We start from the raw sequence: 9,183 nt of genomic DNA on the forward strand, positions 1-9,183 counted from the left end.
ACTTAATTTGCAGAAGAGAAGAGTAGGAAAATGATACACATAAAAAACTTACAAGTACATGAGAGAAACACACCATCAACACAAATCACCACAGGAATCCCAAATAGTGCTGCAAAACCCTGGTCTTTCCTTTGCCAAAATTGCAGATATACAAAGAGTAAAACAGTCTAAGCTTATCCCTCAAGAGTCCAACCATGAAAATGACTAAGAAAATACATAATATAGGCAAGCTAACACATTCCCTTGCCTCTAGGGGTCGAGCTCATCATCCTAGGAGCTGTTTCAACCAATTCTAAACTGAGCACTACAATCTAGGCAATCAAAACAACTTGCCTCTATAAGCTAGGAAACCAATTCATTCATTAATTTTTTGCCATTTTATGAATGAATCTTCTAGAATAGGTAAAAAAGTGTCATGTCAACATGAAATTACATTAATTACATCAAGGAGGATGAAAAATCCCACCAAAAAGTCAAAACTGGTCAAATGCTGCGTTTTCCTGAGCTGAAGGTGAAAATTTGAGAAAATGTCCTGATGCGTAGCGCGCCATTTCTCAACGCGTAGCGCGCCTTTGAGCCCACTTTTGGGGCACTTCCCGGCATCCAAATGAGGCACAAGTGGGCTTGTTGGAAAGTTCTGGATGTCTACTCTCCAGCCCAAGTGGAATTTCTCAATTTGGTGGCCATTTGCCCCTCCAAAAATGCAATCTCCCAAGACTGCTTCCTGTGTGTCCAAAAAGTGGCAGAAGGTCATTTTTTGCTTGTTTTTTGACCTTTTGGGGGCTCAAATCTCCATGAAATGTCTTGGCAGTGGCTGAGCAAGTGTAATTTGTCATGAAAAATCCAAAAATGCTGAGTTTTTGTGAAATGGACCTCCCCAACTTAAGGGTAGCGCGCGGCGCGCTACGCGTTGAGGGCAAAAACCTGTTTTTAGCAAAAAAAATTCAAAATTGACCAAAATTGCTCCAAATTTTCTGAATTTTGAGCTGAGGGTGTATCATTGAGCACCATGCTCCTTCAAGGTAGCTTCAGCCAAAATTTGAAGTGGATCGGGCCTTTTCCTCTGTTTTAGGGCCTTAGCCAAGCGTGCTTTGAGTACCTTCATTTTTGCTTTGCACACATGCATGCGGGCCCAATAATGATTCTTCATGTGGCGGAGCATATCTTTGTCCCTGTTTTCCTTGGCTATCAACCTCTCTAAATGAGTGTTCACCTAAATGAGCATAGACCCTTGCTCAATAGGTGTCAAATCACCGGGTCTCTTGCGAGCCAAGTTCCGGTCTTCTCGGATCCTCCGTAACTCATCAAGAGTGTGTTCATCCTCTAATTGCTTGTTGCGCTGCTCTAAGTATGTGATTGTCCAATTTGCCATTTCCAACTTTTGCTGCAAAAAGTGATTTTCAGCCTTTAGTTGCTGAATGATCTCCTTTGGCTCCGAGCTAGGAGAACTGATGTCAAGGTCAATAATATCTATGTCCGGATCACCTGATGGCCCCTCATCAATCATGGGCTGCTTGCCTCTCTCTTGTACCTGTGCTGCTGTCGAAAGTGAGGCCCCTTCCACCTGATGTGGAAATAACACTCGTTGTGCTGATGAAGAAGGCGAGACCCCTTCCACCTGGTGTGGAGATAACACTCGCCGTGCAGATGAAGAAGGCGAGACCCCTTCCACCTGGTGTGGAGATAATACTCGCCGTGCAGATGCAAATAAGGCCCTGTGGCCTCTCTGGTATGTAACACATGCTGGAGTGCTGACATGCTCGGGCTCTGGAATGTGAAACTGTTGTGAAGGCCCCCCCTCATCATGGACAATCTCAGGAGGTGGTTGTGGCACCATGAAGAAGTCGCGAGAAATGAAATCCTCCCAAGCAATACCCTGATGTGCTAACTGATGCATCACTACGATCTCGATCAGTGCATAATGATATATACTTTTGTGTTGCTGAGCGGGGTTCTTCCTTTGCACTACGGGCACCATCTTCTCTATATTTCGGCACATGAAAAATGGAATGTTCATCATTCATACCCGGGTGAAATGCATCAACAAACGGATATGGTACGAATATAAACGTGAAAATCTGCCCTCACAAGTGAAATAGCGCATAATGAGCCTCATCAAGGGTGCATACTCATCCCTTAGGAATCTGAAAGGAAAAACAGAAGTTAGGTGTCTCATGCGTCCGGGTTTGATGTATGGTTGATAATGAAATCTGTCCAATTGCTTGTGCTTGGTCCACTCCTCCCCAACATTTGGTATCCTGGTGGCTTGAGCAACAATTTCAGGTGATAGAGTGAAATCCACTCCTGCAAGGTTCACATGACCATTGTGCAAATGTAGGACAAACAAGCGGACTAGTTCTCTGTGATGTTGAATTTGTGAGATTCGCTCACAATATCCAAGGCATGATTGATACTGAAAACATGTCATTGCAAGTGGACAAGCTTGCAAATGAACCAAAGAAGTGGGCTCCTCCCTGACATGCCGACCACCCTTACCACCCTTGTGATGCCTCCTTGGCACTTCTACCTCCGGTGTTGATTCACTGTCATAACTCTGCTGATAATCTGATTCGGTTTCTGACATGGTTTTGAAGGCAAGATGGCTGAAATGTAATGCTGACTTTGCACCCAATTAACTGTTGTTTGACTTTTTCAAATGCTATCACCAAGGGGACATAAATACAAGGGGATTGTTAGGGGAAGGGGAACATGAGGGAATTAGGGAGAATAAACAAAAATAAGGAATTTAGGGAAAGAAACATGAGAAATCATAATATTGTGGGACTTTAAGGTGGAAATGGGGTTTGGGAATTTAGTAAGTTTTAGGGATTTTAGAGAGGAAAATTATGAAATTTTATGGGAAACTTTGAAGGAGAATGTTGATGGAAATAAGGGAAAAGAGGGATTACAAATGGGCAACCTTGGACAGCAAAAGAAATTTGAAACCCTAGCACCATAAAGACTTTAAATCTCCCACAGCAATGAAGGGTTTTGACTTTTCATTTTCATGGCATTCAAGCATATTAATATCTCATTCAACTTGCAAAACCAAATTTAGCCATGGAGGAGAGGCCTACCTGCAATTTGCTTGAGAGAAAAGTCGATTTGATAGCTTGCTGGCTGTTTGTTGAGCAGAAAACCCAACGCGTAGCGCCCCTCGCCCAACGCGTAGCGCACGTGCAAAATAACACTGAAAAAGGCAGCCTGATGCGTAGCGCGCCCCTGACGCGTAGCGCGCCCTCCCTGATGCGTAGCGCGCCTCTGAAACTGCCCAATTTGCTCAATGACTCATAAAATCGCCTTTGCAAGGATTCTCTTAGCTTGTGAGAGGCAAATGAGTTGCTAATGAAGAGTGATGTGCTTTTATAGGCTTCCTTTAGATTTTTATTTGCCCAAAACCCACTTTATAATGTTTGAGTGTTGACACTTTCTTTGAATTAATTAGCTCTGACTTTTGGTTTCTTTTCTTTGAAAAATTGGTTGAAATGATGATTTCTTCTGAAAATTTTTGCAGGGATAGCTTCTAGGATGCTTTGGCAAAGGAGACCAAGGCTGCACTTCGACATTTGAAGAATTTGAAATTTTGAGAATTTTTACAAAAATGAGATAATGACCCTTGTTTTTCAAAAACAGAGTTTTTGAAAACAAGGTGAAAGTTTAGCTGTACAATGATGAGAATTTTTGAAATAATGTTTAATGAAGGACATCCCTCTGGCCTGCTGGTCCTTTATGACCTCTCAAGACAAAAATGGACTCAACCCTAGACCTAAGACCTCGAAACTTAAAGCAAGATGAATGACCCTTTGAAGATTTTATTAACTTAAACAAACTTGAACCAGCAATGCCAAACAGGAGGGGAATAAAAAGACACAAACTCCCTCCACCAGGATTATGGCATGCCTAATGGAATGCAACATGATCACACTGATGGGACACCTAATCATGAAATGCAAAGAGTTTTGATCTCTGGTGAAGGGCTACTAGACCGACTCTAACAACCTGCAACCACCAATTATTAGACTGAAAACCAAAGAAATGCTCTCAAAACCCCACGGCTAGGAAAAATATGGAACTTCTTGGTCTGCGGCTAAGACAGTTAAGCAATTATGGCAAGTGCAAGCCCCAAAAATTGATGCGTAGCCTTCAAAACTTGGAGATTAGCCCTTGGAAAGTCCTACAACTCAAATGTATTAGTGTGAAAGTAATATTGATGATGGATCCACCCACTTAGAGCATGCAACTAGGGTTTTTAAGCCCTATAGTGCTTGCTACCAGGCCTAAGAGTGGCCTTAAGGCTAACAACTAGGCCTCAAAGGGATTGGATGTTGAAACAAATGAACTTTCAGCCCTTGAAACCCTTATTCAATGGATAATGAGCCTTCAAAACCAATATTAGTCCACAAATTCAGAATTTAATGACAAAAATACAATGAGAAACCACTACAAATCCTTACCAAAAAATCAGTTTAGGCCTGCAAAACAAGTTATTATCTAGGCTAAAGGCCCTAGAAATCCCTGTGGCTAGGCCAAAAGGGCCTCAAAACCCCAATGGCTAGGTGGAGAAGGATTCTTGGGCCTATGGCTAGGCTAAACAAACCACAATATGCTAAATTGAAGCCCAAAAATGAGTATAACCCTGCAAAGAAACATTGAGATAAGAAAAAATTGTGCAAACCCCAGTTTATACAGCAAATAGGCCCTCTAAGGCTAGCGGCTCCCTCTTAGAATATTAGCATTGGAAAAATGGCACTTGGGTCTTGTAGATCAGGCCCTAAGAGGCCTAGATCAACCTCCTCCAACTGAACTCTCTCCTTACTTGGGCAAAACAATCACTCCTTAAATGAATTTGGGCCTAAACCCTAGCCATCTAGGCTAGGTGAGGGTTTCAAACTTATCTATTCTGATTTGTCTTTAAATCCTTGAGCTAATGGCACCCACAAGTTAAATAAATAGAACCCAACCACAAGAACTAGAAAATTATAAAATAAAAACCCCAAGAATATTATTTAAAAAGGGAAAATATATATATATAAGGTTTAGAAAATTATTTACAATATACACAAGGAAATATTAGCTCTAATTATAAAATAAATCATTTATAGCCCAAATAGATTTTGAAAATAAGTAAAAGTGCTATGGGGTAAAATGCACGGTGTTAGTAGAATGAAAACTACCCTCAAAGGCCTTCCCGGGACCTTCGACAGACTGTAAGATTATCTGCAGAAGCTACCAAGTTATACACATGTTCATCTATCAAATATAAGTTAACAAAGTATGGAAAGAGGATTACCTCAAGTCTCCTTCTAGATTTGTTTGGAGATCGCTATGCAGCTAAGAAGAACTCCCTCAAAGCTGGCTCCAAATCAATTCCTGCACAAAGGAAAGGCAAACACAATCACAACATACAATCTTGAAAACTAATATAAGAATGCACAATGAACATCTATTTGCATACAACTAAACCACTCATCTAAACAAGTATCGAAATGAACAACTCAATGAACAATGTTACCGACACTATGGAGTAGGGAACACAACTGCAGTTCTGTATTAATAATGGAAGAGTGATTACAACCATCCATTGTATCAGTCTTCCCTTGCCCCTTCTTCTTCTCTCTCTCTCTTTCAGCTCACTTCTTCAAGTGTATGACAGTTCACAACAACTTAGTGGGCTATCCTTTCAAATGCTCTGACCCCTTTCACAATAACCCTCACCTTGCTTATATAGCAATCGAGTTAGGGTTGCCAAGCTCCTCCTAGAGTTCACTAGGGCAAAAGCAATGAACTTGCTCCACTTTTCAACGCTTTCCCATTTGCCTTCTTTTCTTAGATTAGAAATCCTCCAAATATCTTGATTTTGGATGTTTCCTTGCTTTTCTTAAGCAAATTTAGGGATAAATATCTAGATATTTGTGAGTCAATTCATTGGCTTGACCCATTGAACATCCCTTATTTTCACTAACGCTGCCCCTGGTCTAACAACTTGAGTTAGTAGGGTCACTAATGCTCCTTTAGGCTTGGTAACAAACTTTATAAAGTAGGTTAGCAATGCACAACCAACGTTAGTGTGGATTCAAGGCCTGCAATTGTGGTCTTTGCTTCAGTCATGCTGTCTTTCACCTCTGAGTTGATGAGGAGGTCATTTTGTTGTATAACAAAAAGAAATATTTTTTATTTTGATGTACTAGTCAAAACCTTGCATCCAAAAATCGTTAGATAAGCTCAGAGTCCAAACAAGGTGTGGTCACCTAAAAGTCCATGTACTTGGGATTTTCCCAAGGATTGAATACCTGAATATCTCTACACAAAAGATAGACTATTATCTCCAAAGGGGTTCAATTCACACAAATAGACTAGAGATCTAGAGATACCTACTAGATCTACGAGCTTCAATGTGTTTCCTCTAGCCCAATACCTAAAGCAAGATACATGTGCTAATATATAATCCAGCCATTGGCTATGGAACAATAATCTTCAGTTAAATATAATTAGAGCATGAATATTAATTCAACACATACCATGAATCATCAAGTGAGAGACACCTTGAATTGAAACCCCAAAGACTTTTATTAAAAATATCCCAGCAGAGCTTACCTCAATACACAATTTTTTATCTTATTGAAGTTCAAGTTCTAATGGGGGGCTTGAAAGCTTCCTTATATAGAAACTAAGAGTTATTAACCCCTCCCAGTGGAAATACCTACTAGTTTCATCAATCCATGTCTTGATCCTTGTGGGAAAAAATGATCCCTTGATTAACTGGCACAAATCTCCAAAAAAAATCGACTTTCCTTGTTCATTATGCTAGAGGGTCAAACCTTGACTTCTAAACCACTGGAGGACCTTCAAAAAATAGAATCATTATTACTTGTGAAAAAATCTTAACCACTTGGTCCAAAACAATCGATTTGCTAAGAAATAGTCTTCTTCGACCCAAATGAATTTCTGGACTGGGTCCTTTTGCCTTGGAAATGAGGCCTTTTATCTTTGACTTGAATTTTTCTTTTGAAAATAGCCTCAAATAATTTTTGATGAATTTTCCTCTTGGAGGGTAATTAATTTTCCCTTCATTTTATTTTTTTGATAATTTCTAGCTATTTTTAATTTTTAATTTTTGCGAGAAATCAAAATTAAAAGACTCAAGCGGGGATTAAATATTTTTTGCACCCTCTAAGTGTATCCAAAAAATATTTTGGTAATGGTGTTCTGATTATGAGGAACAATTGACCAAAAACATTCTTAGATAACACTTTTACATCAAGATATTACAAATTCAACCCTTAGAAGGGGAAATACATAGACACATACTCTTAAGAGTTAATCAAATTTTGTGACACAAGGCACATGATCTAGTATGATAAAAATACATAGAATTGATAGCAATAGGACTCACCTAAGACCTTTTGAATGAGCTCCACCCTAGCTTTGTGGTATATCTAGGAGAAAAAATCTGCCAATTATCTGTGTTTACAAACATAGATAATTTGGTGAGGTTAAAAAACTCCCTAGATTGAAAACCTTTGAAAAGAATCATAGGCTTACCTAGGTGTTGTTACATGGCTTAATAGTCATACTAGAATCATTTTTACATTAAAAAAACATATTTGGTATTACAATGATGATATTGACACAACAATTTTATTCCAATGTTATATACTTTGCTTCTTGGATTGTTGACCATGTATGGCCAATATCTGGCTCTACTTGGGGACACATTGCTTCAACAAAGGAATGTGAGAATCCAGAATCTTGTATCCAAGAAAACAAAGAAACATCAGGTAGATATCCATTTTAATACATATCAAAATCATCATAAACAACATCAAATATATGTGAACTGCTGGAATAGAAATCTTATTCCAACAATACAACCTAAAAACATGAAACACAAATGTTGTAATGAAAACTATATAATGACATAAGTAAAATCCTATTCTAATGACAGAAATGAAAATTAATCTAAGAGAGTAGAGTTAAATATACTATACAAAGGATTCCCCATGGCATCAGATTTCATCCTTGAGATCCAATCCAGAGAACCTTCTTGCTCACAAGCGGATCCATCGGTTTCTTTTCTGATGTTCCTTGTTGGATCTTGACCCTTTTAGGATGTTGGAGATTCCCAATGTTGCATTACATAGACCAATCAAATCTCTTCCTTTTCCTTCATATAAGATGTGATGATGTGGAGTCTTGGGCTTGTTCTTCCATAGGTTCAAATAAATTGGTCAACACTACATTATATTTTGTAGGATGTCCTTCAACCTCTGTATTGTTGAGCCTCCTTGGATCCTTAACATGATGCCTCCTTTTAATTTCTTTGTAAATTCTAACCATGCAGCCTTCAGCTGCATGGATGGTAGCATAATATAAGTCCAACTGAATGCATCCTCTGAGATCAACTAAAAAGTTCTAAATAAAATAAATCCCCATACTATTGGCCGAATCTGAAAAAGGAAGTGATTGAGATCGTGGCTAGATGTTTAGACTATCAGCAGGTAAAGGTGGAATGCAAGCATCCAAGTGGTCTAATAAAGCCTATTGTGGTTCCAGAATGGAAAAGGGAGGTCATTTCAATGGATCTCATCATAGGCCTTCCGATGACAGTGAAGTAGCATGATTCTATTATGGTCGTGGTTAACAGGTTGAGCAAGATAGCTCACTTCATTTTGGTGAAGACTACATATTTAGCCAGCGAGGTAGCATAGGTATTCATCATAGAGATAGTGAGACTACATGGTATTCCAAAGAAGATTGTATCGGACAGGGATGTAAAGTTCACTTCCAATTTTTGGAAGGAGATATTTGTAGGCTTGGATACAGAGTTGGCCTTCAATATAGCTTATCATTTGAAGACAGTTGGTCAGACAAAAAGGGTCAACAGGATCTTGGAAGATATGTTGAGGAAGTACGTGATGCACCAGCAGAGGAAATGGGAGGAGTATCTTCCATTGGTTGAGTTCGCATACAATAATGGTTATCAAGATTCCTTGAGGATGAGTCATTTCGAGGCATTCTATGGATGGAGTTGTAACACTCCCATCAACTGGAGTGATCCAGTGAACATGGTACTTATTGGACCGGACATGTTGATGGACATGGAGTAGGAAATGCAGGTTATAAAGAAGAATCTAAAGGCAACACAAGATAGACAGAAGAGTTATGCAGATCAGCACCAGATGT

The sequence above is a fragment of the Pinus tabuliformis genome, chromosome 9 (assembly GCF_031772625.1).
Source record: "Pinus tabuliformis cultivar Carrire ecotype Pingquan chromosome 9, CPIR1, whole genome shotgun sequence".
Lineage (NCBI taxonomy): Eukaryota > Viridiplantae > Streptophyta > Pinopsida > Pinales > Pinaceae > Pinus > Pinus tabuliformis.